The following is a 9,505-nucleotide window of genomic DNA, read 5'->3' as shown; positions in this document are numbered from 1 at the left end:
CCTCTTTAGAGCAGAAGGTGTCTCCTGACATCTGTGTAGCACCTGGCACACGCTTCCTTACCCGTGAAAGATGGAGAGAAAGAATATGCTAGAGACTGAATTGTCCAGATACTGTTATAGCAGGGGTATAAGGGCAGGAGGCAAGCTGCTATATTTCAGTGAGGAATAAGCGTGAGAAAGAAAGCAAGCAGGTAGGCTGGAGTACACTCAGACGGTGAGTTCCAACCACCCGTTAAGTCTGTCTCCCTCTAATAGTCAGGCTGGTATGCAAAGCAGCTGGAAATATTTGGATGCTGCTTGAGTGCATGACAATGGTTATCAGGAAGCTTCAGATACAGACAGGCAAGAAAGAGGGGTAGCTAAATTAGAAATGAGGATGGGAACCTAAATCCTCTTGATCCAGTTTACAGAGTAGTGACCTTGGGTCACCCCCTGGCATAAAGCAACCTGAGTTGCAAGCAGTTGAGCCGGACTGAGCAAAGCGTTAAGGTTTGGAGTGAGTTCTGGGCATCTTCCCAATGATGTCTGTGTGTAGGAGCTTGGCAGGAGCGAGAGGGGGCTTGTGGGAGAGGTCTGGCTCACTGATAAGAACAAAGCAAAACAGCGGTGCAAGGTGTCCCCAGGCAAGAGGGTAACTCAGCTCGGTTACTTGGGTCTATTTCCATACGTCCCAAAAGAAGCAGTAATAATAACTTAAAATTAGAGTGATATGAATGGATTCTGCTGACACTATTGGCATTTATTAAACTATATCCTTGAAGACCTCAAGGGAAAAGGGAGCCAGGCAAGCAGAAAACTAGCACCCAGAATTAATAGAGCAGCCCTACATGGGGTCCAATGGTTATTTGAGAAGCTGGGTAGTAGGTGTTGACATAGCCCAGATGCCCTCACTTTTCTTCATTCAGATCCAGCTTTGTGCCAAATGCTGAGCAAAAGTAGACCAGCTGAGCAATTACTGTTGTTTGGGTGAACCAGGACTCCAGCAGGATTGTGCTGCTGGAGTGCATAAAACCAGCCAAAATAGATGTGGGTATTAGGGGACAATAGCCAGATATTTGATTTTTATTTTTTTCCTGTGTGAAAATCTGAAGGATGAGTGAGTTTGAAATGCTGTCCGACTCCATCAGGATGTTAGATGCAGGTAAATGAACATGTGCCAGTGAGGCTGATACTGAATGGGAGCAGGCAGCTGCTCTTTCGTGCATCACCACAAGTGGAGCAGATGCTTTTGAGGCAGAGATGTGAAACAAAATGATAGATGTTACTCTTGCCTGCCTCCAGAAAGGAGTATGCAATTAAAATGTAAGCATGAATGGAGCAGAATTTTCTTTCACTGGCAACAGTGTGCATTGAAAGAGCACGAGCAAAGCAGAAGGCCTGGATTACTGTCTTCAGAGACATCTCCATTTGTGTTGGCAATATATAGGAGGAAAGAGGTAGTAAGACCTTATCCACAGCCAAGTTCTTGGACCTGATACACAAACACGAGTGAGATTTGAGGAGCTGATACGATCTGATATGTAAACATGTTGATTTTTTCCAGCTAGCTGTAAGAATACACTTGGAGGCTTTTCAGTTGCTAGAGGGTCGGTTGAGGAGCTCATGGCATCACTGACCTAATTCTTTAATAAGTCTTAGGAGACCGGGAAACTGCAAATACTGAAAACTGAGAATGCTTGGCCAATATGCAGAAAAGGGCAAGTTTGATAACCAATGCAGATCTGATGGTGTGTTTATAATGGAAGCTGTTTTTCAAAGGAAAATGCTGTTTTCTTTTAAGTTGAAATGTTTTAAAAGGGACTAGTCTTAACAAAACATGCTGTAAGCAAAACAGAAGTGAAATACCATGATGTTTTTGACACTCTTGGTATAGCACATTTTGAGCTTTGTTTAAAAAAATTTTCAAAACATGTTTATGTTAAAGAAAATAGAAGTTGAAATGGGATCAAATGTTTTCCATTTCCTATGGATATAGATTGCTAAGAAGATTTCATGGAAAATTTTGACGTCATCTTGTGCTTCTTTTGCTCTGTTTCATGACAGGAGACGAGACAAAAAAAAAACCCAAAACAATGGGATTTCCTGTGAACTGGAAACTCAAGTTCTTAGTGAATCTGTATGGGTCACTGCAGACTCATTCCCAGACTGGTCAATATGGAATTGCCCACATACGGAATGTCAAGGTGTCAGTGTAATTAATTAGTAGCCAGTGATCATGGCTCTATGGGAGCAGATATTCCCAAATGACCTTTTTCCATCAATAGTACTTCCAGCTTGTCTGGTAACTGTGGGTAGATAGATCTGGTAGTGTTTTGTAAGCATCACCCTGTGCACATTAACAGCAGGTTTTTGGTTCTTCATCCATTAACCTATAGATCTCAAAAGATGAGAACTTGTCATTGAACATGTTTCTAATGGGAGTCAGCATCTTCATGGCTGATCTGGAGATAAATAAAACATCATTTGCTAATAACCGTGGCAGATGGCACAAAGATTGTCTGTCATCGCTATTTCCCGCTTCACCAAGCATGCAATGTGATCTGGCTTGCCTGATGAACTGGCCCCAAGCAGATAGAGTGCAGCATAACAAAAAAATTCATCTAAGATCATGCCGGTGGAGTGCCAGGGGGGCACCTCAGCCATAACACCTCCTTGGAAAAGATGTTGGAGTGGCTGAGCAATGAAGTCTGGTTTCCCACTGAGATGTGGTGGCATAAAGGAAAGAGTCAGTGGGAAGCAGTGAATAACTGCGGGTCAGGGACTTCACCTCCTTGTGCAGCCCAGGCAACAGGAGAGACATCTCTGCCGCCCACGGTCTGAAAATTATTAAACAGCAAAGAAAAGGAAGAAAACCTTTTGGAAAACTTGAGAACAAACCTTTCATGAGCAATGGATTGCCAGATGATTTGGCAACAGTGTGCAAATACCCCCCATGGACAGAAAAAAAATCCCTAAGAAGTCTCTCTGCTGCAGCAGAGGAAGGTAGAACAAGAACCCTGTCTGGAAGCAAAAAAGAGGCAAAACAACAATCAGGCATGATATTAAGGGTGAGGCTGATTATTCACTTGAACAAATACTGACAAGTTGGAAAACTCTTTGATGTTTTCAAGCCAAATGACTTTGTGGCAGATACATTTTAGTAAAGTACAAATCATTAGCCTGATTACTGGCATATCAGTGTAAATGTTGTGTCCCCTGCGTGTCCCCCTTACCGTGTCAGGTATTATGAAGAATTAAAGTCATATTCTTCTACAAACCATTCTGCAGCACTTATGCGTCTCATTAACATCTTTACAAAAGGGGCCTGAGTGGTGCATTCATTATGTCTTTTTAGAGCTGCAGCCTCTCCACAGCATGACCAGTAATGGTACGTAGCATGAACACCCACGTGAACAAAAGTCAAACCTTGCCTCTTTCACATGGATTTGGGCAGGGAGCTACGGGGTCATTCATTAGTGTTTCTCCCTACTCCTGCCACAGTGTTTTAACTCATGAATTTCCAGAACAGCACTGCCTGTTCCTGGGTGCCAGATGGGGCCGAGTGGCTGGGTGGTGAGCAGGGAGCACCTATGTTCCCCAGGCTGCAGCTCCGTGCTAGGGGTGCACTTTCTTGCGTACCCTCAGATGGTCTCCCCTCGCCTGCTTGAAGTGGCTCTGGGTTATACCCTTACACTGGCTATGTCACGCTGGGTAGACACCATCCCAGAGGTGGTGCCGCCCTTAACAGAGGTTTGTGGTAGACCAACAGTAGGAGAAAAAAAAAAAAATAGAGAGAGCAAGGATTCAGGGTTTGAAGCATTTTTTCCCTATTTCTGGCATCTGTCGGTTCCTTCACAGTCTCGTCATCGTTTAGGAAAATGTCTGCTATATATACACTAAGATCAGATGCTCTGAGATCAGCATCTAGTGTAATAGATGAGAACAAAATTCTTGTTGATGTTAAGAAGAGAATTTTTATAAGTTCTTGCAGGTTAGTGATTCATCCAACATTTCAGTTGTGAGGAGCAGCCCATTATTGACATGTCCAGTGGAACTTGCCAGGGAGAGACCTCCTGGGTACTAGAGCTTTGCAGTTACTAAAGTGGAGACAGGTTGATGTTGAGATGGACTAAGTGACTTGCCTGTGTTCCCTAGCTGCCTAGCTAGTTCTGTTCAGTGTCTTCATGACACCACTAGCCTTCCACAGATTAAAAATCTCTAGGTAACAGTGGAAATATTGTACTAATGGCTCTGCACATTATGACCTGGTAGCCTTGTACTATTGCATTCCATAGGTTATATATGCCATAACTATTGCATACAAGGTTATATGAATGTTTTTATATTAGGATATGGTGGAAATTCTGCATGTATACTAACTCCACTCCCCTCTAAACAGTTCTTTTCAGAGGACCGGGTAGGCAAAGGGGATAATAGTATTGTGCTGACTGTTAACTTTGGAGATGATTGTGTTTTTATATACAACTGACAAATACATGTGTACCAGAAAAGAGAGCAGTGGCTACAGTCCATCTGCACCAGTCAGTGTCAGACAGGACATGAATAGATTTTAACTGATTTTCAGAGAGCAGAATTCAAACCCTGTGCAAAGAGTTGGGTCTGGTCTTAAAGCAGGACCTTGTGCTGATGCTTGGGGGTATTTCCAAGCAACATCCTAAGCACGTTGCTTGGTAATACCCCCAAATACAACTGAAATTGGTTCTCGGATTTAGTCCCTGTGTCCTTGCTGAGACACCCCATCCAGCACAGCATGCCTTCAGGCTCTGGGGAGTCCGGCCTCAGAGGGCAAAGGCTCTGCGCACACTGAAAGCACAACCAAAACCCTGGGTCAGTTTGGTGGGTAGTAAAAGGGGTAGTAAAATTGCACTAGCTCTGTTGAAGCAACAGGAGAAGCAATGGTCCTTACCAGTTTGCATTTGTTCTTTCATGACGAGATGGCAGTTTGCCCAAAAAGGCTGGAGCTGGCCATTTTGTACATCTGCTACAAGCTCCAGCTGTTGTTTCCTGCATCTTTGGATTGCTGTAGTCGACCAAGACAACACCATGGTCAAAAAAGGGCAAAGTCTGTAAATAAAAGCTGTTTAAATGCCAACAAATAAAAAATATGCTGACTCTGGAGGTTGACTGATTGCAAATTATTTGTATTTTGTAGCTTGTGTTTTCAGCTCTACCAGACTCATTGACAGTACTAGCCCACATCTAGTTGTAAGCAACTGGAACCATTTAACCATTTAAATGGTATTTTGATTACTTCTCACAAAGCATTCTGCAATTTATCAGCTTGCTTTCCAAATATCTCATTCCTGCTCCTCCTCTTTGATCACTGAGAATAGCCACCTATGGACAAAACTTTTCTGAGCCATTTACAATGTGTCTGCTTGAGATTACAGAGAAATCCACGCCTGGAGAGTTCTCTAGAGTCTGAATTTCTAATTCCTATGAGCTAGTAGAGCTCTTTTGCCCTCATTTTATTTAGATTGACTCAGCATCAGGTTTTTTGGTTTCTATTTTCTCGGTCTGTTGCAGCAGGGCTGTTAGGATTCAGCTCACAGAGACTTGTAACGGGAGAGCCATCAGCTGTGCTTGATCTCAGAAGGAAAGGATCAAAAAAGTCAGGGCAATACTGGGGAAAAGGGGCTGCTGAGGGAAGGAAAGTGATGTGTGAATTATAACTGAGCTTCAGCAGTATTAAAATGGGCGAGACGCGGCCCCTTCCTTCCTCACAGCTCCAGCAATTTCACTAGGGCTGCACACCTGAGGACATCAGATAAGGGTCTGTCCTGGGGGCCACAGACCCTGTACCCCAAGGGCTCAGTTCATATTTCCAAGGCAGAAGAAAAATAATTACTTGCCAACCTGAGATGCAGCTACTAGACTGACCAGAGTGGTGAAGGAGACCTTTTTTTGTCTCAGGGAAAGAAAACAAATGCAGTGTATTACCTGGTCTGGCACATCTGAGCATCAGCTGAAGGCGAGCGGCCGACTCCCAGGATTAGCACCCTTCCTCGGTGGGGAGAGAAGTCATTATACAAAGTGGAATGAGGCAAGTGAAGTTTTCATTGCAGATGAAGAGTGGGAAACACTGCTGACAGCCAGCTCAATGGGCTGATGAAACAGCAGCCCCAGGGAGACTGTTCAAAGGCTCTTTTGGTTATTTAATGAAGTGTGGTTGAGTTTTGACCCCTCAGCTTCAGCGCCTGAGGTTTTCTGTGGGTGTTTTAGGTCTTGCTCCTATCCCTGAGCTCATTGACTACTCGGAGAATTTTTTAAATCATATTTCCCTAGATTTGTAATGGTTTTCTTTCTTGCTGCCTGAAAGGCCACGCAACTGACAGAACAAATTCATCATATGGTGAAGCCGGGAGAGGGACCAAGCTGGAAGCACTGGGAACAGGAGGGGACCTCAGCCAGCTTGGGCAAACCACCTCCCCAGGCATGGCCTGGTGAGCAAGGCTCCAGCATTTACCAGTTCCCATGGCACTTGTAACAATAGCAGGCTAAAGAAATCAGTTTTATTTAGAGACAAGGGACTTGTCTTAAAACTTTTGACCAAGTGCTTTTAAACCACAGTGGGTAATGCACCGTACTGCACGGCACACTCCTGCACTGGTGGGGGCTCCCATTGCCCTCATTAGCAAAGTTTTATCCTTTGCAAAATGCAGGCTTGCTCCCCCTTCTCCAGAGGTTACTGCCAGGAGCATGGCTTCTCCCCCCTCCCTCCCTCCCGACCCCCGTCTGGGGACCTGCCCTCCCACACCCGACCCCAGCAGCAGCCCTGCGGCAAACACAACCACAGCTGGGGAAAAGCAGTGCCAGAGAAACACATTTTCAGCTCCACTTTGCAATTTAGATTAAGGAGAAGGACCCAGGCAGGCAGCCTGCAGAGGCTGCTCTGTGTGTGGCTGCAGGTCTCTGGCTCAGATCACCAGCACCAGTGATACTGCTGTAGTCCTCCGTGCTGGCATGGGACTGACGGTGAACGACAGCACGTCAGCCTGTGATACTGTAAAAATATCTTAGCTGAGGCTGCAGCGATTTTCTTTCGCTGGCCCAGCACCTGTGGTGCCATCAGCCTCTTGGCTAGAGTACATAGAAGTCATTGTTGTTCGACAGGTCGCTGTAATGGCAGAGGGCGAGAGCAGGAGCCTGTGCCGGCAGGGGCTCGGGTCGACTTCTGCCCTGAACCCCCTGCGCCACGGGCCTGCCCGAGCCCAGCTTGCAGAGATGAGTGTCCCACCTGGGCTCAGCCACAGCCCGATGCTTGTGCTTGAGTCTGCTGCTGCCATTGCAGTAAGTCCCACAACACCGGCACGTCAAGAAGTGCTTGGCTCGGTGTTTGGCCTTTGACTCGGGGGCCGTGGCCGTCCCTCCAGGAGCAAGAGTCCCTGCCGCGGTGCCCCGTGGGTCAGGCTGCCCTTTCAACTGGCTCCTTCTTCTCTGGACAGGGTCCATGCTGATGTCCGACTGCGAGGAGCAGCTCTCGTTCCAGCTGGCGCCAGCACTCAGGCTGCGCAGCGGCAGGGCCAGCCGCAACGCCTTCCAGAACTGGGAGCTGGAGCGCTTGGACTTCTCCCCCTTCCAGGTGACAAAGGAGACGGACTCCTTCAGCTGGAGGATGCTGGGGTGGGTGCACTGCAGCGGCCTGTACTCCACCACGATGAGCTTGGTGGCGATGGCATTCTGGCACATGATGCCCAGCTTGAACTCCAGCAGGCTGATGCTCTTCTCCGTCAGGTAATCAGGACTCAGGACCACGATCATCCTGCGGCTCCTCTGGATGAAGTCAAACACGGCTTCGGTGGTATCTAAGAGTGCAAGGGCAGAGGAATTGGGGTGCACAAGGGGGAGGGAGCAGGGAGAGAAAAGCTGAAGGAAGCTGTTTGGTGGCATACCTGCACAGATCCCCCCTTCCCACAGAGGGAAACCTGGCACAAGCCCAGTGACTTTCGACTTGCCCACGCTCCTGCTGGCAGGGACTGCAGGATAATAGCAGCATTTTTGCTTTGCAGTGGGTTTTGGAGAAGGCTGAAGTGGTAAACAAGAAGCTAGGATGGCAGGATAAGCCAGGACCGTACTCTGACTTCTGCACTGCACAGCATCACTCCTGTCTGGGGAAGTGCAGGTGTTTGATAAAGGGCAGGTCTTGTTCGGGAACCACCTGCCCACAGCTCTGGCAGCCCTTTGCATGGGGGGAACAAAGTGAAGCAATCACGTCATCGTGCCACAGCCCACGCTGCCGAGGCTGAGACCCACCTCCCTCCCTCTCATGCTCTCTCATCTAGAAATGGAAGCCTCCAAACTTAGAAAGCAAAAATGTCAGCCTTAAACCTCTCCGTCAGTTCCCCTACCCATGATAGGCAGTGAAAATACTGTCCTTCAAAGCATTTCTTGGGATTAATTGCGGTTTGTAAACCTCAGCAAGATGCTTGGCTGGAATGGGGCCAGGCAAAGGCAGCATCTCTTATTATGAATGTTGAAAAGCAGCAAACCTGAAGGATGTCCTTGGACTTCTATGGCTTGGGATGCAGTAAGCATATTGAAGGTGTCATGGCTAATGGGTGAGCAGTGGAAAGGATGAGAATTAATAGGGCTGTGGCACTTAGCAAATTAACCCAAGCTGATTAACAGAACTGTAAAAACTTAGAATACCCCACCCACTTACTTAGTGCTGGTGCCTGAGATGGCGGGGGGGACCTGAGGACAAGGTGGTGTTCAAGCAGGACAGGGATCATTGGAGTAAGAGCACTTGCACACTCCGAGAGAAATCCTCCTTGTAGGAATGCCTTGCAAAGGGCTGTTCTGGGGAGAAGAGCTACCTGCTCCTTCGGTTGCCTTTCACACTGCTAAAGCCTTGATTCCTCAGGCTGGAGTCTCCCTCCCTCCCTGCCAGTGGAACACTGGTCTTTTATATAAATAAAAATATTGCTCCTTCCCTGCAATGGCAATGCCTTTTATTCTTCCAGCACTTGGCTGTCTCTTATCGCACAGCAGAAGGTGCACCATGTTGCACCTGGATGCATCTTATTTTAATATTGTATAGAGCAATACTTTTTTTCAAAGATACATGACTAGCTGTAAAACTCCTTGTCACTAGATTATTTGGGGACCAAGAACTGGGGATAGGAAAAATGTTTGAACAATAATATCCTAATGGAGAAAATAAGGCACCGTTTGGTTCTTTAACACAATACTGGAATTTAAATCAAACTATTTGGAGTATTTTTTTCTTGTATACGAGGTTTGGAGGGATTTCCCCCCTGCCCTGACACACACAGAAACACTGATTCATTGAAACCAAAAGTAGATGATAAAGTCAGTTCTGTCAGAATTGTTACTTAATGCCGTGAAACGTTCGTACCACCCTATTTCAAAGGCACAAAGAATTGGCACCAATCTTCCAATTTACTGAGTCCAGACCTCATTCAAACCTTTCTATAACTGATTGAGATCTATTCTGAAATCAGCCAAGCTTCAACATTTTGTGAAAAAGCTCCTTTGCTGGTTT

Source organism: Mycteria americana, chromosome 7 (genome assembly GCF_035582795.1).
Source record: "Mycteria americana isolate JAX WOST 10 ecotype Jacksonville Zoo and Gardens chromosome 7, USCA_MyAme_1.0, whole genome shotgun sequence".
Classification (NCBI taxonomy): domain Eukaryota; kingdom Metazoa; phylum Chordata; class Aves; order Ciconiiformes; family Ciconiidae; genus Mycteria; species Mycteria americana.
Note: the sequence above shows the minus strand (reverse complement) of the source record.